Here is a 27,924-nt window from a genome sequence, read left to right on the forward strand (position 1 = left end):
TAAATAGGCACAGATCCACGGGGTTTGAGGGGCTGGGGGCTTTTGGCTTACCTCAGTGGAAGCCGGCTGGGCCTCGACCCTAGTCAAGCTGCCGATCTGCCCAAGCTGGGACCATTTGGAGCCTGTAGCAGGGCTTGGTCTCAGCACAGCCACAGTTTTCCGCTACCTGCCTCAGGGCAGGGACAGGACGCTTGCGGCTCCACTGGCAGGGATCGGGGTTCAACTACATTGATGCTTCTGTTTGCTTGTCTGCTCTATATTCCCACACAGCCTTGGAGGGCTGTGCAGGGGCCTTTTCAAGGCACAGCCGCAGCTGCGCCGCGTGGTCTGAGCAGGGACTAAACCCAAACCCCCACAGCTCCATAGGCAGGGATTAAGCTTCAGCTACACTGTGGTGTCTGTTAACATCTCTGCTTTCTGTCCCCCCACTTCTCTGGGGGCTGCTCAGCAGTTTTCTTGCGACCCTTCTTGGGGCTCAGCTGCAGACTACCGCTGGGGCTTGGGGCAGGGAGTAAGCCCTTTAAGATCCACAGGCAGGGAATGGGACTCAGCTACATAGTTTCTTTTGCTTATCTCGCTTCCCTGTACCCTTGCACAGTCTAGTATCACTTTTTGATTTTTCTCCCCCCCCCCCTTGTTCCTGCCCTGCTCTCTCACACTCCATTGCGGACTTACGGGGCACTCCCATTGCCCTAGGGCATTTCCGCCTGGGTCACACCCAGCTAGGTGAGCTCCACCCTGCATAGATATCCCAAGGCTAGGGTAAGTCCTGCTTGCTCTCCACGGGATACTCCTCAGACTTCTCACCAGGTAGTTCCTGCCTGTGTACCTGGGGACATAAGGCAGCTCAGGCAACACTTATCAATATTCAAACCAATAGCGGGAACTTCAGCCCAGCCTCTGCATCACTGGGGCAGGCACTCGACCTGACATCTGGGGCACTCCCCTGATAGGGAAGCCACAGGAAGATAAAGTGGTAGGTTAATCCCGTAGCAAAAACAGCTGTAGGTTAATCCCATAGCAAAATCAGCTGTAGGCAAATCGAAGAAGCATTCCTATAAGTCTTCCAGAGAGAGACTAGAAAATGGCACCTGGTCCCTCAAAAACAACTCAACGCAAACAGCCATCACCCACAACGACCTCAATGAAAAAACAGGAGAAACAAAAGACCAACGCAGAAGATGTCCTGAACATAGCAACCTACATAGAAGAAGCAGACATTGGGATGCCATACAAAGACACTCTCAGAATGCTGCTTGGAGCCATGCAGGATATGAAGGAAATAATACAGAAAAAGGATGAACGGATAGAGGAGATAAAAGACATACAACAAAGGGAAATACAGGAGCTTAAGGAGCAGATAACGAAAAACAATAGCAGAATCGTGTTCCTTGAGAATCGATTGGAGGAATCAGCGAACCGCATCAGTGTTGTGGAGGACAGCCAAGCAGACTGTAATAAACATGAACAAAAATCTAATAAGAGCATCAGAGAAGCCGAAGAAAACCTAAGAGCTATGTCTGATGCTATGAAGCGGAACAACATTAGAATAATTGGCCTACCGGAGGAAGACACAACAAAGAAGTCATCTGAAACAATAGCGAGAGAATTCTTGGAGGAAAACTTCCCCAGCCTAATGAATGAAAACCAAGCAACCATCCAGGAGGCTGAAAGAACACCAGCACGATGGGACCCCAAGAAGAAATCACCAAGGCACATAATAGTTAAACTATCCAACTTTGGGGAAAAGGAGAAAATCATGAGAGCAGCTAGGGAAAAGCAAGCAATCACATATAAAGGTTCCCACATAAGGATATGTTCAGACCTATCAGCAGAAACTATGAAAAAAAGGAGAGAGTGGAGTAACATATTCCAAAAATTGAAAGAAAACAACGCAAATCCAAGAATATTCTACCCAGCCAAATTATCGATCAAGATCTATGGAGAAGTAAAAGTCTTCCCAGACAAGGAAAAACTCAAAAAATACGTTACAACAAACGCAGCCTTACAAAAGATCCTCGCCGACTCGGTATGGGCAGAAGAACAACACTCACCAAGCACAAATAAGAGACCAACACATAGAACAACCTCACCCAGAGCACAACAAAGAGAAAACAGACCCCAAGATAGCAATGGCTTAAAGATGGAAAGAAGTCAAGAATGATACACACACACTAATGAGAAAGGAAAGTAGGAAAACTCCCAACACAAAAGGTATAAAATGGCATCACAGAGTCCGCACATTGAGATAATAACCCTGAATATCAATGGCCTGAACTCAGGCATTAAAAGACTGGGACTAGCATAATGGCTTAGAAAACACAACCCATCAATTTGCTGCCTACAGGAGACACATTTCAAGGCTACAGACAAAAATAGGCTGAGAATCAAAGGCTGGAGAAGGACATACCAAGCAAACAGCAATACAAAAAAAGCAGGGGTTGCAATCCTTATCTCGGATAAAATTGACCTCAAAGTGCAAACCATAAAAAGAGATAAGGAGGGACACTATATAATGCTCAAGGGAATGATAGACAATGAACCACTAAGCATTGTAAACATATATTCCCCGAACGAGAGACCAGCTCAATACGTCAACCAAACATTCCAAAAGATTAAGAAAGAAATCACAGACTCAACAATTATACTGGGCGACTTCAACTCACCACTCACTGAGAAAGATAGATCACAGGGAAAGAAACTCAACAAGGAGACTAGAGAACTAAACTCCACAATTAGACAATTTGACCTAATAGATATTTACAGAGCTTTTCATTCAAATAAAAAAAATTTCACATTCTTTTCAAGTCTATTCGAAGATAGACCACATGCTGGGGCATAAGGCAAATCTACATAAATTTAAGCACATTGAAATAATACAGACCTCTCTCTCTGACCACCGTGCCATAAGACTGGAAATCAGCAAAAGGAAGACAAAGAAAATAAGAGCAAATAATTGGAGGATGAATAACACTCTACTGCAAAAGGAGAGCATACTGGTGCAGATCAGAGACGAAATCAGGAAATTTCTAGAAACCAACGAAAATGAGCACACGACATACCAAAACTTATGGGACACAGCAAAGGCAGTCATCAGAGGAAGGTTCATAGCAATACAAGCACACCTAAGAAAAGAAGAGAGACTCATGACAGATACACTGATGCGAAATTTACAAAAACTAGAGCTGAGTCAGCAGGACAACCCTACTAATAGCAAAAGAAAAGAAATTATAAAAATCAGGGCTGAGATTCAGGAGAGGGAAAATAAAAAAAACTATGGAAAAAATTAATATTGCTAAAAGTTGGTTCTTTGAAAGGATAAACAGGATCGATAGACCATTGGCAAACCTAACCAAAGAAAGGAGGGAACAAATCTCAATAGCAAGAATAAGGGATGAAAGAGGGGTCATTACAACAGACCCTAATGAAATCAAAAGGATAGTTACACAATACTATGAAGGAGTGTACTCCAATGCATTCAACAATTTGGAAGACATGGACAAATTCCTGGAAAAACAATCCCTCCCTAGACTATCCTCGGTGGACATCAAGAATCTCAACAGAACCATAGCAATAGAAGAAATAGAAAAGGTTATCAAGGGATTACCAACAAAAAAATCCCCTGGACCAGATGAATACACTGGAGAATTATATCAAGCATTCAGGGAAGAACTAATACCAATCCTACACAAACTTTTCCAGAACATAGAAAAAGACGGCAAACTCCCAAACTCCTTCTATGAAGCTAGTATAACTCTGATACCCAAACCGGGCAAGAATCCCACAAGAATCGAGAACTACAGAGCGATATCCCTAATGAACATTGTTGCAAAATTCCTTAACAAAATACTAGCCAACAGAATACAAAAGTATATAAAACAAATAATTCACCATGACCAAGTGGGATTCATACCAGGGATGCAGGGATGGTTCAACATACGAAAGACCATTAGTATTATTCGTCACATTGACATGAAAAAGTATAAGAATCACATGATTATATCAATAGACGCAGAAAAAGCATTCGACAACATCCAACACCAATTCCTGTTTAAGACACTAGCGAAGATAGGAATGGAAGGAAAGTTCCTCAAGACAATACAAGCTATATATGAAAAACCAACAGCCAAAGTCATAGTCAATGGAGAAAAGACTAACACAATCCCACTGAAAAAGGGGACCAGACAAGGATGCCTTGTCTCCATCCTATTTAATATTGTGCTGGAGGTTTTAGCTAACAGCATAAGGCAAAGTAGTGACATCAAAGGTATTCGTCTGGGGAAGGAAGAGGTGAAACTATCGTTATTTGCAGATGATATGATTTTATATATGGAAATTCCCAAAAGTTCCACAAGGGGAGTACTAGAAGCAATAGAGGAGTTTGGCAGAGTGGCAGGATACAAGATCAACAAACAGAAGTCCATCGGACTGTTATACACATCAGATAAGACCAGAAGAAGAGATCAAGAAGGTGGTACCCTTCACAATAGCCAAACACAAATTGAAATATCTAGGGATACACCTGACTGACAAAAAAAAAAGATCTATATAGGGAAAACTATGGACACTATTACAAGAAACTAAGAGTGACCTCAACAAATGGAAGAATATTCCATGCTCTTGGATTGGGAGACTTAATATAGTTAAGAAGTCAGTTCTGCCAAAAGCACTATATAAGTTTAATGCTATCCCGATACAATTACCATCATCTTTCTTCAAAGAAATGGAAAAACTCATTACCAACTTCATATGGAGAGGGAAGAAGCCCAGAAGTAGCAGAGAACTCCTCAAGAACAAGGACACCATGGGAGGGCTTGCTTTACCTGACTTTGGCACATACTATGCAGCCACAGTTCTCAAAACTGCATGGTATTGGTACAATGACAGATACTCAGACCAATGGAAGAGAACTGAAAATCCAGAAATAAAAGCATCAGCATACACACAGCTGATCTTTGACAAGGGCCCCAAAAAGATCAAATGGGAAGCAGATGCCCTCTTTAACAAGTGGTGCTGAAAAAAATGGATATCAACATGCAGAAAAATGAAGCAAGACCCTTATCTCACTCCATGCACAAGAATAAACTCAAGGTGGATCACAGACCTTGAAGTTAAACCCCAAACTATTAGGGCCATCAATGAGGGATTTGGGACCAACTTGAGAACGTTGGCGCAGGGAATACACAGGCTATCAGAAATAGGGAAGGACACAAACACAGAGGAGGCACAAATTGACAAATGGGATATACTGAAGATAAAACACTTGTGTACATCCAAAGAATTCACCAAGAGAGTAATAAGAGAGTCCACAGACTGGGAAAACATCTTTAGCAATGACACATCAGACAAAGGCCTTATTACTAAAATTTATAATATTCTGCTAGATTCCAAAAAGAAAAAAACCAATAGCCCACTTGAAAGGTGGGCAAAGGACTTGAACCGAAATTTTACAGGGACAGAAATCTGAATGGCCAACAAACATATGAGAAAATGTTCCCGATCTTTAGCCATAAGAGAAATGCAAATTAAAACAACAATGAGGTACCACCTGACACCCTCAAAGGTAGCCCAATTCAAAAAATCAGAAAGCAACAAGTGTTGGAGGGGCTGTGGGGAGACAGGAACTCTCATCCACTGCTGGTGGGACTGTAAGTATGTACAGCCACTATGGAAATCAATGTGGCGATACCTAAAACAGATGGAAATAGAGTTACCATATGACCCAGCAATCCCCCTACTGGGCATATACCCAGAAGAGGCAAGAAACAAACCAAGACCAGACATCTGTGCTCCAATGTTCATTGCAGCACAGTTCACAATTGCAAGGAGTTGGAAGCAACCCAAATTTCCATCAACTGATGATTGGATTAAAAAACTGTGGTATATACTTACAATTGAGTACTACGCATCACTAAAAAGCAGTAATGAACGTATGAGGCATATAGTGGCATGGGAAGAACTGGAGGAAATCATGCTAAGCAAGGTAAGTCAGGCACAAAAGCACAAGTACAACATGAGCCCGCTGAGGTGAGAATTAAAATTTTTTTAAAAAAGCAAAATGGCATAGGGGAAAAAACTATTGTATACAAACATTTTAGGGGTGAAGACTGTGTAGTATGGAAGGGACCAGACCAAAACCAGGGATGTACATTGTAGACAATGGTGGAGGAAGGGGGGAGAGGAAAACAAAAGGATGAATATAAGGAAGAAAAGGGGAGCAGGGGCATGGGCATTAATCCACCCAAGGGGAGGGTATTGTTTATATCTCCACAGGGAAAGTGGGACCAGACTTCAACCCAGTGCCACAAGGTGTGAATGCAATATCCCGGCGTGGAGTAGGGAACCAGTGGAGAGGTCTGGGAGGCTGGCCTCAGCACCATAAATTTAGTGGATTCCTGCCCCTCCCCCCAAAATAATTTGCTCCAAAGGATGACATTGACTCTGCAGCTCCGGGAGACGAACATATCTGATCAGAGCACACGGGAGCAGATGAAGGGGCAGGAGGAGAGAGTGGAGCACAACCTGGCCCACCAGGCCATGAGGATGATGTTCCTGAGTAGAGCAGCCAGTCCATAGAGAGAACAACATGGCTGGCCCCACTATGAGAAATGATGCCCCTCATTGGCTAAGGGCGATACAGGGGACTGTACCGGAGACACAGTGTGGGAATTGCACCTGACCTGATCCGACCACACCGTGGCAAATCAATGGGGGAGTGCAGCAGAACAGCAAGGGAATGGAGTGGCAAGGTCCCCAGGGAATGCTGAAAGTGGACTTTGGGGCCAGGGCGTGATGCCCCAACAGACTGGACTGGAAAACGCTCCTAAGGGCCAGCAAACAATCCCTGAACTAACTACAAGCTTTTCTCTTGTGAACTGTTTTGTTCTGTTTTTTGTCAGTGGTTTGTTTTTGTTGTCTGGTTGTATACTGTTGCTTTGTTTTCCTCTGTCTTGTTTTCGTGCATGTTAGTGTCTCCACAGGTCTGTCTGAATAGGACAGGCTGGATGAACTATCTGGAGGAAAAACAACAGGACCGACAGTTCCGGGGGGACTTGTGGTGGGGGGGTTAGGGGGGGTAAGGAAGTGGTGTTAACAAACACAGGGACAAGGGAAAAACATGGGACCCCAAATGGTAGAGAGGGGGGAGTGGCAGGTCTGGTGGGGAATGATCAAGGGTAAGGTTGCTTAGAGAAGAGGTATACTCTAGCCCAGGTGGCGACGAAGCATGGTAGTAGGGCAGTAGGAAAGTCAAGGGAGATGGAGGAAAGAGCTAGGAGTCAAAGGGCATTTATGGAGGTCTAGACAAAGACATGTACATGCAAATATTTATATAGGAGGATGGGGAAATAGATCTATGTGTCTATATTTATAGATTAAGTATTAAGGTGGCGGAAGGACCTTGAGCCTCTACTCAAACACTCCCTCAATGCATGATTACTTTCTTTAATTAAATTGGAACTCTATGATGCTCACTCTCCCGACACAACTGCTGGAGCCAAAGTGGGTGAACAAGTAAATGTGGTGAAGAAAGCTGATGGTGCCCGACTATCAAAAGAGATAGTGACTGGGGTCTTAAAGGCTTGAAGATAAACAAGCGGCCATCTAGCTCAGAAGCAACAAAGTCCACATGGAAGAACATACCAGCCTGTGTGATCGAGTGGTCCCGAAGGGATCAGTTACCAGGCATCAAAGAACAAAAAATCATATCATTGACTGCACACCTTCATGATAGGATCGCTGAAGACAAATGGGTGCATAAGCAAATGTGGTAAAGAAAGCTGATGGTGCCCGGTTATCAAAAGAGATAGTGACTGGGGTCTTAAAGGCTTGAAGGTGAACAAGCGGCCATACCGTATTCAATGAAGGGGGAAGTGCAGAGTGGAGACCCAAGGCCCAAGTGTCGGCCACTGGAGATCCCCTTATGGAGGGGTTTAGGAGAGGAGATGGGTTAATTAGGGTGCGCGGTAGTATCGATGAAGAACACAGCTTTCCCCCAGATCCTGGATGCTTCCTCCCCCCAACTACCATGATCTGATTTCTACCTTGCAGGGCTGGATAGGGCAGAGGCTGTACACTGGTACATATGAGGGCTGGAGAAACAGGGAATTCAGGGTGGATGATACCTTCAGGACCAAGGGTGTGAGCGGCGATGCTGGGAGAGTGGAGGGTGAGTGGGTTGGAAAGGGCGAACTGATTACAAGGATCCACATGTGACCTCTTCCCTGGGAGAGGGACAGCAGAGAAGGGGGGAGGGGAGACTCTGGATAGGGCAAGATATGATAAAATAACGATGTATAAATTACCAAGGGCACATGAGGGATGGGGTAGAGGGGAGGGAGGGGGAAAAGAGAACGTGATGCAAAGGGCTTAAGTGGAGAGCAAATGCTTTGAGAATGATTGGGGCAGGGAATGTATGGATGTGCTTTATACAATTGATGTATGTATATGTATGGATTGTGATAAGAGTTGTATGAGTCCCAAATAAAATGTAAAAAAAAGAAAAGAATTATTTCAATAAAAAAAACAAAAACAGAAAAACATTTACAATGTACTTTAAAAATTTACAGAATTATGAGGTATGACCAATGCTTTCAGTGCTACTATCTGTGTACCTTTCTACCAACAATTTCTTCCCCTTTACATTTCATTTTAGTAATCCCTTTTCCTGATTATCGGACTAACACCCACATCTCACCCATAGTTTTGGACTTCTAGGGAGAGATAGAAAGGTAGTATCTTGGAATGCACTTGTGAAACTTTCTCCACCAGGAGCCTGGAAGGGTAGGATCACAAAACGAATGTGACGGGAAGAGGCTGTGAGAAAGTAGGGAGACATTAGCCTGAAGTGGCTAGTTGGATATGCTGGTGTGATGTCATTGACATTGCGCTTTTCAACCCCTAGTGAGTTTCTTAGTCAGGAAGTTGTGAAGTGGCAGTTATTTGACAGGGGTGTATGTTTGTGCCCCTATAAAACTAGTATGTAAGTCAAGCTAGTAGAAAAATACACTATTTATTTTTGACTCTGTCATGCCCATTCACCATAAACATCTGGAATATAGGACTCACCATTCCCCTAGGTCTTAAGTCCATGTTTCAATCGCAGAGCTCTGAAGCAGGCTGGGTAAAGAATAAAGTTGGACCTATTTGATCAACATTCTTTCTTTTTTTTAAAAAAAATCACTTTATTAGGGGCTCTTTCAACTCTTATCACAATCCGTACATCCATCCATTGTGCAAAGCACATTTGTACATCCATTGCCCTCATCATTCTCAAAAAATTTGCTCTCCACCAAAGCCCCTGACATCAGGTCCTCATTTTCCCCTCCCTCACCACTACCCACTCCCTCATAAACCATTGATAATTTATAAATTATTATTTTGTCATATCTTCCTCTGTCCCACGTCTCCCTTCATACCCTTTTCTGTTGTCTGTCCCTGAGGTAGGAAGTCACATGTAGATACTTGAAATTGCTTCCCCCTTTCCAACTCACCCTCCCCGTGACCTCCCAATATTGCCAATCACACCATTGGCCATGAGAGGATCATCCACCCTGGATTACCTGTGTTTCCAGTTCCCACCTCTACCAGTGTACATCCCCTGGTCTAGCTAGACCTGCAAGCCTTTTTGTAGGCCACTGGACATCCCCTTACAAAAGGGTCTTGGGGAGGAGACGAACCAGTCAGGGTCCGATGTAGCAACGATGAAAAAAACAATGTTCCTCTCGTTCCTAAATGCTTCCTCCTCCCGACCCCAGTCATTATCTGAATCCTTCCTTGATAAACATTCTTAATCTAAGCTTGAGTAATTTTAACTCCTTCCAGAAAAGGTTAGTTTATGAACACTGCCCCCCCCCCCAAAAAAAAGAAAACCACTCTGAATGGTGAAAGTAACAGTCAAGAGATCAACAGCTGCATTGCATTGGATGTATCAGGGGATCAACACCTTTTTACAGTGCTGGAAAGATATTACCTTGAGAAAGAAAGCTAATGGTACCTTGTTATCAAAAGATATAGCATCTGGGGTCTTAAAAGCTTGAAGATAAACAAGTGGCCATCTAGCTGAGATGTATCAGCCCACATGGAAGAAGTACACTAGCCAGTCTGAATAAGAGGTGCAAAAGAGACCAGTTATCAGACATCAAAGAACTAAAAATCCTATCAGTGGGTTCACACCTTCCTGATATGATCAATGAAGACAAACGTGTGCATAAGCAAATGTGGTGAAGAAAGCTGATCTTGCCCGGCTATCAAAAGATATAGCATCTGGGGTCTTAAAGGCTCGAAGATAGACAAGTGGCCATCTAGTTCAGAAGCAACAAAGCCCACATGGAAGAAACATATCAGCCTGTGTGACCAGGAGCTGTCGAAGGGATCAGGTATCACGCATCAAGAAACAAAAAATCATATCATTGTTAATGTGGGTGAGTGCAGAGGGGACGCTCAAAGCCCATCGGTAGCCAACTGGACACCCTCTTACTGAAGGATTGTGGGGAGGAGATGAGCCAGTCAGGGTGCAGGGTAGCAACGATGAAACATATAACTTTCCTCTAGTTCTTAAATGCTTCTCCCCCCTCACTATCATGATCTACCTTACAAATCTGGAGAGGCCAATTCTACCTTACAAATCTGGCTAGACCAAAGGATGTACATTGATACAAATAGCAACTGGAAACACAGGAAATCCAGGACAAATGACTCCTTCAGGACCAGTGGTGAGAGTAGCAATGCCTGGAGGGTGGAGGGAATGTGAGGTAGAAAGGGGCAACTGATTACAAGAATCTACGTATAGCCTCCTCCCTGGGTGATAGACAGCAAAGAAGAGGGCAGTGGGATACATCAGACAGTCCCTGTGAATGCTTGGCCAACACATGCCACTTATCCCTGTGGGAGTTTTTCTGACACCTCCTTCTAAAAAGTCAAAAGGTCAGAAGAATCATGAGGCTCCACTTTTATGGTCTGTATTCGTACTGAAAATCAAGATCAAGCTAGCTTTTTCCCTGACTCTCCACAAGAGTTTCTATCCTCCCTGAGCTCACCTTAGGACACCTGCGGTAACTTTTCCAGGTGTACCGTCCCAGTCAAACAACCCAGCTGACCCCGCTAAGTCCCTGCCCCATGGAGGGGCCCCAAAAGGATGCAGCTATGGCTCAGTGGAAGCACAGCAAGAAATGTCAGCGGAGGAAGGAGGCCTACTCTGTGTATGTGAACAAGGTGCTCAAGGAAGTCCACGTGGACTCCAGCACCAAGGGTCATGGGCATTGTGAACTTGTTGAACAATGACACCTTCGTGTACATCACCCACATCATCTAAACTCCATATTCCATACTACTCGACCACCACCGCCTGGGACATTCAGACGGCTGTGCATCTGCAACTACTGGAACAGCTGGACAAGCGCGCCATGGCCGAGGGCACCAAGGCCATTGCCCACTACACTAGCTCCAAGTAAATTGTCCTTCAGCCTCACAACGTTCAAAACCCACTGGCCCGTTTCAGGGTCACTTCCGTTTGCATCTCAGAGAAAGAAGTCAAACACGTTGGCACTACCTAGTGTTTGGTTTGCATGTTTCGCTTTGGTTTTTGACTCATGCATAGTTTATTTAGTTCATTAGTTTTCATGATGGAGACCTTCTTTTTTTTAATACCTTTTGGGGCACTTACTGGACATATCCCACAATTCAAACATCTCAAGAAGAATTGTACAATTCGAACAACAATCCATTGAACATTGTCTTTTTCCCCATGATGATTAAATCACCTTTAAATGACTTCTGTTGTCACCATTAGTTCTAGTGCTCAGTTCCCTCCTTCCTTCATTGTTTGCTCCCCAAATCGCCTCCCCTTCCCCAACTCAGACACCACCCACCCCCACCCCAACTGGACATCCCCTACAAACCCTCCTATCATTTCTTATCTGTAGTCATCCACTCCTGTGTTTCATAAACTGAGAAACCATAACAAACTGAAACAAATTTTAGTGGAAAGGAAAAAAACAGTAAAATATAGATAAAAATATAAACATGGAATAAGAAAAAAGGCCACTATCAATATTTTAAAGCCAGCGAAGACGTTTCTGTCACAGACCAGCAAGAGATCTTGCCCGTAGAACAGACTCTGGTCGGATCCAGAGGGAGGTCAGCAGAACAAGACCCCGGGGCTCACCTTTGAGCTGAGGAGGAGCAAGGAGTCTAGGGGAGGAGGCGTCCCTGTGTGGAAAGAAACAAGGGAGGGGTTCTTAGGAGACCCACAAAGAGAGAATCAGGGAACCCTGAAGCCCAAAACCCCAGGTGGGATCCCTTTTCTCCAACAGGGACTCCCACCATTGACCACAACCAACCTGAAAGCGGGGAAATAGGACCGGTCTCAGGGACACCGGCCCACCTCTCACCAAGAGAAGTGCTGGCAGGGTTCCTAGGGGAGAGAAAGGGCGCTTGCACCCTAGTCAGCTGGACTAAAATGGCCACTGCCCACATACATTTCCCGGAGCCCAGTGCCTCCCACCTGGGAGGGTCACTAAAGGGGTGCTCAGGCTATGGGCCCTTCTCTGGCACAGCGAGCAGAGAACGGACAGCGGCTTTCTTGCTCTGAGATATAGTTCCAGCTAAGACACCTCCACTTCTGACCCTTTCTGAGTGTGACCTGGGGTGGGAGGAGCTGACGGGGACAGGGAGGAGTAGGATCTCTGCCATCACTTCCTCTCAAGGAAACTCTTCCCTGCCCATTTCTGCTGAGGCAGCAACACAGGTGCCTGGTGATGGGGTGGGTGTGGCCTGGCTGGCCTGGGATGGGGCTGAGGGAGGGGCCAAGGAGAGGTGGTCCTCACCAGAGTGCCCACAGCTGTGGCTGAGACTGCAGCTGCAAAGACTCATATAACAAAGGCCAAGGCAGCAGTACTTTCCCTCATAGCAGACACAGTGCATGGGTGACGTGGGTGAAATAAAATCATGTACGTTGGGTGTGTAAGCCTGTGATCAGATTCCCTGGATGTGCATCCTCCTAACTACATGGAAACACCCAACAATCCAATCCTGAAAGGTGTTAATGGGGGTGAAGCAATAACTAAGGCCCTTGCTAAACCTTGTGGTAACGAATTATTCTGCGACCTAAAGCACTGTAGTGTGTGACTGATTTTTAGGAAAAGAGAAGTACCTAGCATGCACATCTAGGTAAGTTATATGTCAGTTTAACAAAATTTAAAAAATAAAAATTAAGCAGGAGCACTGAAAAGGGTATGGAAGAACGTAGAATAGAGAATGGTTGTTAAACTTGCCTGTCCTTAGAGTTGGAATTTGTACTATCTCCTTGTTTGATTTCATCATGAAGCTTTGGGGACAGTTAAACATGAGAGTTATGTTCTTCTATGGTGCTTATTATGATTCATGCACTCCGCTAATTTAATTTAAAATCCCTTGTGTTTCAATCGGTCCAAGAGGTCAAGTCTATGGACCGTGGGGAAGGCTTTTCCAAGTTGAGTTATTTTAAATTTAAATTTGTTTCCTGCAAGGAACTCTTGGCTGCCAGGACTCTCAGAACAAGTGTTTATGGGAAAGATCAAAGTGAAGTATTTCCCGACTAACTTGTATCCATAAGGATTGTGCTTCTTTTATGCCTGATATACTGGAATTTCTTTATGAAAGTTCAAGTCATATTCCAGAGTTGCTGGCTGAAAATGGAGATAGGAGAATTGTAACACTGTGTTACATTTCCCAATATGGTCAGATAGTTCCACAGAATGTACAGAAAACTGTCACCTGACTTTATCAGGAATCCACAAACGTCACTTATCAGCCAATATTTTCTGAATAAAACTGATTTATGTTTCAAGTTCTGATGGAGACATCTTATCAATAGATCTTGGGAAGCAGTCTAGATTTTCCAACTAAAGGGCGACTTCTCTGGAAATACCTGTTGTGTTAGACTGGGTTGACTAGAGAAACAAATCCAGGGTCATTCAAATATGTGTAAGAAAGAGATTTACAGCAATGACTAATAGGTAACAAGAAAACGTTACACCACAATCCAGATCAACCATATAAGTCTGATATTAGCCCTTATGTCTGATACTGGTCCATAATTTCCTCTTCAGATTCACACAGCACATGCAATGATGAGGAATGCAGGAGGACCATAGGCCTGTGAGTGAAAAATCTTGTGTATCAAATTGTGGTAGAAGCATTTAGGGCTGGTGTGGGTTTCCATGTGGCTCTTCCAGCTCTCCAAGTTACTCAATAGCAGGAAGGTGAAGCAGAAAGAGAGGGTAGCCCAGCTCCAGGGAAAAAGAGTGGAAGTTTGCAGATTCTACATGAGAAGGTTATGCCCCCAGGAGGCATCATCAGGTTGTGACCTTACTAACAGGCTAACCTCCACCCCTAGACTTATTTACCAAGTTGAAATGAAACTATGTAGCTACCACACCTGCTTTCATGTGAGTTTTCTGTTTCCATGGATAAATCTTTAATTTCCCTTTCCCCTACCCCCGCCATAAAAACCTTATTGTCATTGAGTTAATGCAGACTCAGATAGATACTATAGGACAGGGTAGAACTTCCCTGGTGAGTTTCCAAGAATGAAAATCTTTGCTGGAGTAGAACGCTCATTCGTTCTCCTGGGGTGTTATAGGTGATTCCTAAGTGCTAGTCTTAAGTTAGCAGACCAACTTATACCCTCTTCTCAAACAGGGGTTTGTTCATTCATTGTAGATCCACCCCACCCACTATAGCATGCAATGAGAATCCAAAACTTTCCATCGGTTATACAAGCTACTTCCCATTGGGTTGCTCACCTAAAGTTAGTGATTGATCAGCAGAAGGAGATGTGCCCAGCCACCGCTACCAAGTGCTCCAAAAGGATGCCATTAGAAAGTCCTGGAGAGAGTGTGAAAAAAATATGGACCCAAACTCAGACTCACAAAAGAGACCCTCAAGGAAATGGCCTTTGGTCACTCTCATGTCCGGAACTGAACTCACCCCCTACTAGGCTAACCCATCATGTAAGTAAGATCAAGGACAGGATTTAGCAGACAGGGAAGAAGGGAATCATGAAAGTATTGAACAAATATTGGCTGACTCGGTTTCTAATATTTACAAAAATTTTTTTTTCATGTAGCTCCATTATCAATATCGGTCTACAGTTTTTGGAAGTATCATTATCTGATACTAGTATCAGATTATTACTGGTCTCATAGAATGTGTTATTAAGTCTTCTCTCTCAACCATTGTTATGTTTTTACCCAATTAACTTGAGTTTAAATAAAATTGCAGTAAAATTGGCACGTTGTTAGAACAAAGTGTTCTTGTGTAGTTGAAATCCAAAGTCCATCCACTTCCTCAATGTATGGCCATACAAATATATGTACATAATCCAATACCTCTATTTTGTGAATTAATATATTCACACATGCACACCGATATGTTTATACCTCTATCCATAGCTTTGCTTCCTAGATCTTTTCTGTATTTCTTTTTTCATTCCCCCTGTCCTACCATCACACTCAACCCTTTTCTGTCTCTTAGTAATACCTCTCAGCTAAATTGCTATTGCTCTAACATCCCCAGGATGTCTAAGTCCTCCTCATTATTCATTTAATTCCATAGTAGTTCCCCTATCTATGGAATTGTTTGATCACCGCTACCTCTCTCCACTCCCTTCTCCCCCAAGGCCCTCCAGAACAATTGGTCCAGTTACTTCCCATGCCTCTATTGGCAGGCAAAACAACAAAAGCGTAGACAAAACAAAAAAGAAAATATTGATTTAAAAAGGGGTGGGGGGAAACTAGGCAAAAAAAACCCCTCAAACATGAAAGCATATATAATCCTAGGTCTGACCGCTGACCTTTATGACTATCTCCCCACCAGTCCTGGGGGTTTCCGGAAACTGCTCCTTCTAGTCTGAAGTCTATTTTTGCAGCTACTCAGGGGCATTATGGCTCGGCTTGGCTCCCATTGCAGACCTGCTCTGATCCCTTATTGGTTCACACCACTGTGGAGGGAGGTGAGGGTCAGACCAGGCTCATTACACACCATGTATCACCCGTATGGTTCTCTGGCAATGTACTCTCCAGCTAGGGGACATCATGTCTCAAGCTGATGTTGGCCTTAGTCTTCTCTGTGTTTCTGAGCAGAATTTTGCAAACAATGGTGATAAAAAATTTTACCATTCATTGTTAATCCCATTTATTTTAACATCTCCAAATAAGATACATATAATTAAAAAGACATATTTGAGCTAAAAATTCTTTTAAATTAATTAATTTGCTTTCATTGACAATTATGCCTTGCGACGATGGTGTAGTGCCCTCTTGGCATTCATAAATTAAAAATGTGAAAAAATTTAAGCAGTCCACACAGAAAGGAGAAAGAAAGAGAGTGAAAAAGAGAGACAGAGAGAGAGATAATATATAAAATTTAAGGGGTGGTTCTGGGTGAACAATGCACAATGAAGTTTGACGAGAGTTAATTTACTGATGAATAAACCTTGTTTGATAAATGAGATTAAGAGAAAAAAGTGTCATCAAATATTACATTTTATAAGGCAACAAACACACAAATCATGATGCTAAGCTCTGGGTTTTGGGTGAGCCCTTATTTTATATTAAATGTTATTCATGGTCTCTTAATTCACTTGGCTTTTGGATTCTCTGCGTACATTTGACGTTCTTATTTGCTAATATTTTCATGTGTGTGCCTGTGTGTCTATGTTTGAAAGGTGTTCCTATAGCTCCAAGTGTTCCCTAAGAACATCTCCTACAGCAACTTCACCCAATCCACCCCGGGTTTATTCTGCCTTCATCTGGAACAGTGGTTCTCAACCTGTGGGTCACAAACCCTTTAGGAGTCGAACGACCCTTTCACAGGGTTCACCTGATTGATAACAGTCGCAGAATGACAGTTATGAAGTAACAATGAAAATAATTTTATGTTTGGACTACAACACGATGAACTGTATGAAAGGGTTGTGGCCTTAAGGAAGGTTGAGAACCCCTGATTTTCTGCACTCACCAAAGGATGGATATTCCAATGAGAAAGGCTCCTGGAGTATAAATTTCACTGATTTAATAATGATGTTGGTGTAATTAAAGGTGATTACCCTTTAATCAGTCTCTCACGTTGCCTCCTTAATTTCCAGCTCCTGCTAAGGATCCAGGTGAGGCTGGACGCAGATAATTAAAGGTGCTGAAATTCAGGCGGATTTGGATTTCAGATCAGGCTGTGCTGTGTTGATCATCCTTGCTTGGATATTTTGTGCTTCCTGGAAGATAAGAGTACCTGGAACCTAGGCTCGGGGACCTATTACATGCCAGGTACCCTCAGCTAGTAGGTATGTAAGACAGGCTCAGGGAGGAACATAGCCTTTTGCCTCCGGAAGCCCCTGGGTTGAGCTCAAAGATATTCAGCCTGTGCTAACACGCTGACTCTGAAACCTCCACTAACGACTTCTTAGTTGCTGGTTTGTCCACATCCGGGTCTCACTTTCATTCCAGGGTATATTTAGATATCCACACACTCGGGGTGCCTGGTCAGGATTTAACCGATTAAGTCAGCGCGGGGTTGGCCACTGTTGTTATCACGAGTGACTCTTGTAGGACTTATTTCTCCAAGAGTGGAGAGCCCAGTGTGCGCTGAGAGGTCGTTCCTGGCACTGGACCCATAGGATGTCCATGGGAATAACATCTTTACACTTAAGGGTGAAGCTGCAGCTCCTACTTGAAGTATGTCTTGTGAGGTTAAGTGGTTGGTTTTCTGGAAACTCAAGTAGTTACAAACCCAAATATTTTAGGGTTAGAAGGGTGTGTTACATGTTCCTCAAAGCCGTTAATTCTGAGGGAAAAGTCCAATGTTGTGAAAAATGGAGATCACGGTTTCAAAAAATGGAGATCATGGTACTTTTAATTTGATACCACGTTCATCTCTTTTGACATGAGGGTCCCTGGGAAAGAGGGAATGGAGGGAGTCAAAGGTAGAATATCCATTATTTTATTTGTTTCATTAAACACGGATTCACTACATCTTTGAGGGAGAAACCAGGATACATTGTGACCTACCAATTAGTGAGCAAGTACAATTTCGCTCTTGGTCACCTTGGTTATTGGGTACCACATCCCTGCATATGTCTAATAGCAGAGAAGACTCCTTGAGTGTAGGACACAGTAGAGCAGATGACCACAAATGTTTTGGGCTAGCTCTTGGTCATATGCTTTTTGTCATATTTAAACATTTATATATTCCTTCATTTTGCCAAATTTCATGAACCATTTGTAAACGTTAACTGAAAACAGAGGATGTGTTGGTGTCTCCTAATTTTGCATGTCTACCTCTCGCAGTCTCTTACATATAGGTAAAATCTGGGAGAGGAGACAGGTCCACACACATAATTAGCAGCGTGAGTTATTTCGGTGTGTTAGGTTTGGTGCCTAGCTTAGGGTTTTAGTGTGCTAAAGACTGAGTCTGTACTTAACGATTGGAAGCCAGGTCCTGAGATTAATCAATGTTCCTGCTTCAAGAACAAGAATCAAGGGATAGAATTAGGAGTTAATTGTGATGATTTGAGTTTCAGGTGTTGGTGGACAGATTAAAGGTCATTATACTTAGAAAGTTTCTGCCTAACAGATTATGTTTTGAGTTGATTAGGAGCATATATGTTAAGTGATAATGATGTAGAAATAATGTTTAAGCATTGGAGTTTTCGGGGGTAGTTTCTGCACTTGAGATGTAGGGTCATAAGGTTAGGGTTAAGTTGATAGACTATAGTCCAGGTTGTGACTCTCATTCAAAGAATTGGAATAACTGCTTTAGGTTAGATTTAGTGTGTATGGTCATTGGATTTGTTAAGCACATGTTAACTTTGCTGTGACATCAGGTGATGCGCAGGGTGTTTGTAGTTCTGGAGGATGCATGACTTTTCAGCTAGTTATCAGTGTGCTGTAAGGATACTCAGCAGGTTAACGTATAAGGGTTAATGGTTTGGGAGATGGTGATTAGCAGTGAATGAGTAAGGATTGATGTACAAAGTTAATATGTGCTGAAATGTAGCCGAAAACATTTTTGAGTTTATCAACTATAGTACTTATGATATATTTAGAATCATTTATGCATAAAATCATCATTTTTCTAATTAGTTCATGGATCGTTTCTTGGCCTTTCGGAGTGTTTTCCAGTCCAGTCTGTTGGGGCACCACACAATGACTTCAAAGTCCAGCTTCAGCATTCCCTGGGGACCTTGCCACTCCATTCCCTTGCTGCCTGCTTCAAGCCCTCAGTGCTTTGCCTTGGTGTGGTGGGTTCAGATCGGGCGCAATTCCCACACTGTGTCTCTGGTGCTGACCCCATGGGCCATGTGGCCCTCTCTGTGGACTGACTGCTCTAATTGGGGTCATCGTCCTCAGGGCCTGGTGGGCCAGGATATGCTCCACTCTCTCCCACTCCCCCTTCATCTGGCCCTGTGTGCGCCTACAAGATATGTCCCTCTCCCAGAGCTGCAGACTCAACGCTGTTGCTTGACATAAATTCTTCTGGGTGGAGGGGCAGGCATCCATCCAGTATTTGGTACCGGGACCAGCCCCCCAGACCTCTCCACTGTCTCGCCACTCCATAACAGAGTGTCACACCCACACTTTGGGGCACTGGGTCGAATCAGGTCCCTCTCTCCCTGTGGACACACAAACAATACCCTCCTCTTGGACGGGTCAACGCCCCATACCCCTCCACCATCTCTTCCTTATTTTCATCCTTTATTTTTTCCTTTTCCCAATTCTTCCCCTGTTGTCTACCATGTGCATCCCCGGATTTCATCTGGTCCCTGCCATATTACACAGTCCTCAACCCAAGAAGGTTTGTATACAATAGCTTTCTCACTATGCCCCTTTTTCGTTTTTCTATTTAATGCTTACCTCAGTGGGCTCATGCTGTATTTGTCCTTTTGTGCCTGACTTACTTCACTTAGCATGCTTTCCTCCACTTCTTCCCATGCCGTTATGTGCTTCATACGTTAATCACTGCTTTTTAGCAATGTGTAGTTCTCCATTACATGTATATACCACAGATTTTTTATCCAATCATCAGTTGATGGAAATTTGGGTTGCTTCCAAGTCCTTGCAATTGTGAACTGTGCCACAATGAACGTTGGAGGACAGATGTCTGGCCTTGGTCTGTTCCTTGCCTCTTCTGTGTATATGTCCAGAAGGGGGATTGCTAGGTCGTATGGTAACTCTATTTCCATCTGTTCTCCATATCACCAGATCAATTTCCATAGTGGTTGTACATACTTACAAGTCCACCAGCAGTGGATGAGAGTTCCTGTCTTCCCACAGCCCCTCCAAAACTTGTTGCTTTCTGTTTTTTTGAATTGGGCTACCTTTGAGGGTGTTAGGTGGTAACTCATTGTTGTTTTACTTTGCATTTCTCTTATGGCTAAAGATCGGGAACGTTTTCTCATATTTTTGTTGGTCATTCTGATTTCTGCCCCTGTGAAACTTTTGTTCAAGTCCTTTGTCCACCTCTCAGGTGGGAAATTAGTTTTTTTTTTCCTTTTCAGAAGCTAGCAGAGTATTGTAGATTTTAGTAATAAGGCCTTTGTCTGATGTGTCATTGCTAAAGATGTTTTCCCAGTTCGTGGACCCTCTTATAACTCTCTTGGTGAATTTTTTTTTATGTACACAGGTGTTTTTTCTTCAGGATATCCCATTTGTCAAATTGTGCCCCCTCTGTTTGTGTCCTTCCCTATTTCTGATAACCTATGTATTCCCTGTGCCAAAGTTCCCAAGTTGGTCCCAATTCCCTCATTCATGGCCCTAATACTTTGGAGTTTAACTTAAAGGTCTGTGATGCACTTTGAGTTTATTCTTGTGCATGGAGTGAGATAAGTGTCTTGCTTCATTTTTTGCAGGTAAATATCCATATTTTTCCAGCAACACTTTTTTTTCTTTTAATTAATAAATATTTTGATTGGGGCTCATACAGCTCTTATCACAATCCATACATACATCAATTGAGCAAAGCACCCTTATACATTTGTTGCCCTCGTCATTCTTTTTTTTTTTTTACATTTTATTAGGGACTCACACAACTCTTATCACAATCCATACATATACACACATCAATTGTATAAAGCACATCCATACATTCCCCGGCCCAATCATTCTCAAAGCATTCACTCTCCACTTAAGCCCTTTGCATCAGGTCCTCTTTTTTTTTGTTTCCCCTGCCCTCCCCGCTCCCCCCTCCCAATGTGCCCTTGGTAATTTACACATCGTTATTTTGTCATATCTTGCCCTATCCGGAGTCTCCCTTCCCCCACTTCTCTGCCATTCCTTTCCCAGTGATGAGGTCACACGTGGACCCCTGTAATCAGTTCCCCCTTTCCAACCCACTCGCCCTCCGCTCTGCCAGCATCGCCCCTCACACCCCTGGTCCTGAAGGTATCATACACCCTGGATTCCCTGTGCCTCCAGCCCCCATATGCACCAGTGTACAACCTCTGCCCTATCCAGCCCTGCAAGGTAGAATTCGGATCATGGTAGTTGCGGGGAGGAAGCATCCAGGACCCGGGGGAAAGCTGTGTTCTTCATCGGTACTACCTCGCACCCTCATTGACCCATCTCCTCTCCTGAACCCCTCTGTGAGGGGATCTCCATTGGCCGAACTTGGGCCTTGGGTCTCCACTCTGCACTTCCCCCTTCATTCAATATGGTATATATATATATATATATATATATAGACACACACATATATACATATACACACATATATCTTTTTTTTTTTGCATGATGCCTTATACCTGGTCCCTTTGGCACCTCATGATCACACTGGCCGGTGTGCTTCTTCCATGTGGGCTTTTTTGCTTCTGAGCTAGATGCCCGCTTGTTCACCTTCAAGCCTTTAAGACCCCAGTCATTATCTCTTTTGATAGCCGGGCACCATCAGCTTTCTTCACCACATTTGCTTATGCACCCATTTGTCTTCAGCGATCCTATCATGGAGGTGTGCAGCCAATGATAGGATTTTTTTTGTTCTTTGATGCCTGATAACTGATCCCTTCGGGACAACTCGATCACACAGGCTGGTGTGTTCTTCCATGTGGACTTTGTTGCTTCTGAGCTAGATGGCCGCTTGTTTATCTTCAAGCCTTTAAGACCCCAGTCACTATCTCTTTTGATAGTCGGGCACCATCAGCTTTCTTCACCACATTTCCTTGTTCACCCACTTTGGCTCCAGCAGTTGTGTCGGGAGAGTGAGCATCATAGAGTTCCAATTTAATTAAAGAAAGTATTCATGCATTGAGGGAGTGTTTGAGTAGAGGCCCAAGGTCCTTCCGCCACCTTAATACTTAACCTATAAATATAGACACATCGATCTACTTTCCCATCCTCCTATATATATTTGCATGTACATGTCTTTGTCTAGACCTCCATAAATGCCCTTTGACTCCTAGCTCTTTCCTCCATCTCCCTTGACTTTCCTCCTGCCCTACTACCATGCTTCGTCGCCACCTGGGCTAGAGTATACCTCTTCTCTAAGCAACCTTACCCTTGATCATTCACCACCAGACCTGCCACTCCCCCTTCTCTACCATTTGGGGTCCCATGTTGTTCCCTTGTCCCTGTGTTTGTGAACACCACTTCCTTACCCACCCTACCCACCACCTCAAGTCCCCCCGGAACTGTCGGTCCCGTAGTTTTTCCTCCAGATAGTTCATCCAGCCTGTCCTATTCAGACAGACCTGTGGAGACACTAACATGCACGAAAACAAGACTGAGGAAAACAAAGCAACAGTATACAACCTGACAACAAAACAACAACAAACCACTGACAAAGAACAAAACAAAACACTTCCCAAGAGCAAAGCTTGTAGTTAGTTCAGGGATCATTTGCTGGCCCTTAGGAGCGTTTTCCAGTCTAGACTGTTAGGGCACCACGCCCTGGCCCCAAAGTCCACTTTCAGCATTCCCTGTGGACCTTGACACTCCATTCCCTTGCTGTTCTGCTGCACTCCCCCAGTGCTTTGCCTCAGTGTGGTGGGATCAGGTCAGGTGCAATTCCCACACTGTGTCTCCGGTACAGTCCCCTGTATAGCCCTTAGCCAATGAGGGGCATCATTTCTCATAGTGGGGCCAGCCATGTTGTTCTCTCTATGGACTGGCTGCTCTACTCAGGAACATCATCCTCACGGCATTGTGGGCCAGGCTGTGTTGCACTCTCTCCTCCTGCCCCTTCATCTACTCCCGTGTGCTCTGATAAGATATGTTCATCTCCCGGAGCTGCAGAGTCAATGTCGTCCTTTGGAACAAATTATTTTCGGGGGAGGGGCAGGAATCCACTTAATTTATGGTGCTGGGGCCAGCCTCCCAGACCTCTCCACTGGTTCCCTACACCACGCTGGATATTGCATTCACACCTTGCGGCACTGGGTTGAAGTCTGGTCCCACTTTCCCTGTGGAGATAGAAACAATACCCTCCCTTGGGTGGATTAGTGCCCCATTCCCCCACTACTCTTTTCTTCCTTTTGTTTTCCTTTCCCCCCCTCCTCCACCATTGTCTACCATGTGCATCCCTGGCTTTGGTCTGGTCTCTGCCATACTACACAGTCTTCACCCCACAAATGTTTGTATACAGTAGCTTTTCCCCCTATGCCACTTTGGTTTTTTAAAAAAATTTTTAAATTCTTACCTCAGCGGGCTCATGTTGTACTTGTCCTTTTGTGCCTGACTTACTTCACTTAGCATGATTTCCTCCAGTTCTTCCCATGCCGCTATGTGCCTCATACGTTCATCACTGCTTTTTAGTGATACGTAGTACTCCATTGTATGTATATACCACAGTTTTTTTAATCCACTCGTCAGTTGATGGAAATTTGGGTTGCTTCCAAGTCCTTGCAATTGTGAACTGTGCCGCAATGAACACTGGAGCACAGATGTCTGGTCTTGGTTTGTTTCTTGCCTCTTCTGGGTATATGCCCAGTAGGGGGATTGCTGGGTCATATGGTAACTCTATTTCCATCTGTTTTAGGTATCGCCAGATTAATTTCCATAATGGCTGTATGTACTTACAAGTGCAACAGCAGTGGATGAGAGTTCCTGTCTCCCCACAGCCCCTCCAACACTTGTTGCTTTCTGGTTTTTTGAATTGGGCTACCATTGAGGGTGTCAGGTAGTACCTCATTGTTGTTTTAATTTGCATTTCTCTTATGGCTAAAGATCGGGAACTTTTTCTCATATGTTTGTTGGCCATTCGGATTTCTGTCCCTGTAAAATTTCGGTTCAAGTCCTTTGCCCATCTTTCAAGTGGGCTATTGGTTTTTTTTCTTTTTGGAATCTAGCAGCGTATTGTAAATTTTAGTAATAAGGCCTTTGTCTGATGTGTCATTGCTAAAGATGTTTTCCCAGTCTGTGGACTCTCTTATCACTCTCTTGGTGAATTCTTTAGATGTACACAAGTGTTTTATTTTCAGTATATCCCATTTTTCAATTTGTGCCTCCTCTGCCAGCACCACTTTTTAAAGAGGGAATCTGCTTCCCATTTGATATGTGTGTGACCCTTATCAAAGATCAGTTGCCTGTATGCTGATGATTTTATTTCTGGGTTTTCAGTTCTTTTCCATTGGTCTGAGTATCTGTCATTGTACCTATACCATGTGGTTTTGACAACTGTGGCTGTATAGTATATGCTGAAGTCAGGTAAATCAAGCCCTTTTTTTGAGGAGTTCTCTGCTAATTCTAGGTTTCTTCCCTCTCCATATGAAGTTCATCATTAGTTTTCCACTTCTGTGAGGAAAGATGAGGGTAATTGTATCGGGATTGCTTTAAACTTATATAGTGCCATTGGCAGAACTGGTATCTTGACTATATTGAGTCTTCTATTTCATGAGCATGGCATACACTTCCATTTGTTGAGGTCACTATTGTTTTCTTGCAATAGTGTTCTGTAGTTTTCCCCATATAGATCTTTTGTTTTTTAAGTCAGGTATATCCCTTGATATTTCAATTTGTATTTGGCTATTGTGAAAGGTAACACCTTTTTTTATCTCCCCTTCTGTGGCCTTATCTGATGTGATGGACTTTTGTTGATCTTGTATCCTGCCACTTTGCCAAACTCCTCTATTGCTTCTAGTACTCCCCTTGTGGAACTTTTGGGATTTTCCATATATAAAATCATATCATCTGCAAATAACGATAGTTTCACCTCTTCCTTCCCCAGACGTATATCTTTGATGTCTCTTCTTTGCCTTATGCTGTTAGATAAAACCGCCAGCACAATATTAAATAAGAGTGGGGACAAGGACATTCTTGCCTGGTCCCCCTTTTCAGTGGGAATGTGTTAGTCTTCTCCATTGACTACCAGGTTGTCTGTTGGTTTTTCATATATAGCTTGTATTGTCTTCAGGAACTTTCCTTCCATTTCTACTCGCTAGTGTCTTAAACAGGAATTGGTGTTGGATGTTGTCGAATGCTTTTTCTGCATCTATGGATATTATCATGTGATTCTTATAATTTTTCATGTCAATGTGATGAATAATACTAATGGTCTTTCGTATGTTGAACCATCCCTGCATCCCTGAAAATGAATCCAACTTCGTCATGGTGAAATGTTTGTTTTATATTCTTTTGTAGTCTGTTGCCTAGTATTTTGTTAAGGATTTTTGCATCAATGTTCATTAGGGATATTGATCTGTAGTTCTCGATTCTTGTGGGATTCTTGCCCGGTTTTGGTATCAGACTTATACTAGCTTCATAGGAGGAATTTGGGAGTTTGCCATCTTTTTATATGCTCTGGAAGATTTTGTGTAGGATTGGGGTTCGTTTTTTCTATAGTTTATTTTGTATAGTTTTCTTATTTTCCCTCTCCTGAATCTCAGCCCTGATTTTTATAATTTCTTTTCTTTTTCTAGTAGTAGGATTGTCCTGCTGACTCCGCTCTAGTCGTAAATTTTGTGCCAGCATATCAGTCCTGAGTCTCTCTTCCTTTCTCAGATGTGCATGTATTGCTATGAAACTTCCTCTGATGACTGCCTTTGCTGTGTCCCATAACTTTTGGAACTTAATGTGCTCATTCTCGTTGGTTTCTTGAAATTTCCCAATTTCATCTCAAATTTGCGCCAGTACACACTCCATTTGCAGTAGAGAGTTATTCATCCTCCAATTGTTTGCTCTTGTTTCTTTGTCTTCCTTTTGTTGATTTCCAGCCTTATGACACAGTGGTCAGAGCGAGAGATATGTATTATTTCAATGTGCTTAAATTCATGTAGATTTGCCTTATGCCCCAGCATGTGGTTTATCTTCGAATATGTGCCATAAGAACTTGAAGATAACATGAATTTTTTTTGTTTTGTTTTTGGATGAAAAGCTCTGTAAATATCTATCAGGTCAAATTTTCTAGTTGTGGAGTTCAGCTCTCTAGCTTCCTTGTTGAGTTTCTTTCTCTGTGATCTATCTTTCTCAGGGAGTGGTGTGGTGAAGTCACCCACTATAATCGTCAAGTCTGTAATTTCATTTTTAATTTTTCGTAGTGTTTGGTTGACGTATTCAGCGGGTCTCTCATTCGGGGAATATATGTTTACAATGCTTAGTGGTTCTTTGCCTACCATTCCCTTGAGCATTATATAGTGTCCCTCCTTATCTCTTTTTTGGTTGGCACTCGGAGGTCAATTTCATCCGAGATTAGAATTGCAACCCTGCTTTTTCTGTATTGCTGATTGCTTTGTAGGACTTCTCCAGCCCTTGATTCTCAGGCGATTTTTGTCTGTAGCTTTGAGATGTGTCTCCTGTGGGCAGCAGATAGATGGGTTGTGTTTTCGAAACCATTCTGCTAGTCTCAGTCTTTTAATGCCTGAGTTCAGTCCATTGATATTCAGGTTTATTATCTCCATCTGCGGATTCTGTGATGTCATCTTATACCTTTTGTGTTGGGAGTTTCACACGTTCCTTTCTCATTAGTGTGTTGTGCATGTGTGTGAGTATCATTCTTGACTTCTTTCCATCCTTAAGCCAATGTTATCTTGAAGTCTGTTTTCTCTTTGTTGCCCTCTGGGTGAGGTTGTTCTAGGTGTTGGTCTCTTATATATGCTTTTTCAGTGTTGCTCTTTTGCCCATACTGCGTCGGCAAGGATCTTTTGTAGGGCTGGGTTTCTTCTAACGTATTCTTTGAGTTTTTCCTTGTGTGGGAAGACTCTAACTTCTCCATCTATCTTGATCGATAATTTGGCTGGGTAGAGTATTCTTGGGTTTGCATTATTTTCCTTCAATTTTTGGAATATCTTAATCCACTCACTCCTTTTCTTCATAGTTTCTGCTGATAGGTCTGAGCATATTCTTATTTGAGAACATTTATATGTGATTGCTTCTTTTTCCCTAGCTGCTCCCCTTTCTGATTTTCTCCTTTTCCTCAAAGTTGGATAATTTACCTGTTATGTTCCTTGGTGACTTCTTTTTTGGGATCTAGTCTAGCTGGTGCTATTTCCGCCTCCAGAATGGTTGCCTGGTTTTCACTCATTATGCTGGGGAAGCTTTCCTCCAAGAATTATCTCACTATTGTTTCAGATGACTTCTTTGTTGTGTCTTCCTCTGGTAACACAATAATTCTAATATTGTTCCGCTTCATAGCATCAGACATAACTCTTAAGTTTTCTTCAGCTTCTCTGATGATCTTATTAGATTTTTGTCTGTGTTTGTTAAAGTCTTCTTGGCTGTCCTCCAAGTCATTGATGCGGATCTCTGATTCCTCCATCGCTTCTCAAAGTCCAAGAGGCTGCTACTGGTTTCTGTTGTCTCCTCCCTAAACTCCTGTATTTCCCTTTGGTTTATGACTTTTACCTCTTCCATCATTTTATCCATTTTCTGTATTGTTTCCCTCATATCCTATATGACTCCAAGTAGCATTCTGAAAATTTCTTTCTGTGGCAGCGCCATGTCTGCTTCTTCTATGCATGTCATTATG

This window comes from Tenrec ecaudatus, chromosome 3 (genome assembly GCF_050624435.1).
Source record: "Tenrec ecaudatus isolate mTenEca1 chromosome 3, mTenEca1.hap1, whole genome shotgun sequence".
Lineage (NCBI taxonomy): Eukaryota > Metazoa > Chordata > Mammalia > Afrosoricida > Tenrecidae > Tenrec > Tenrec ecaudatus.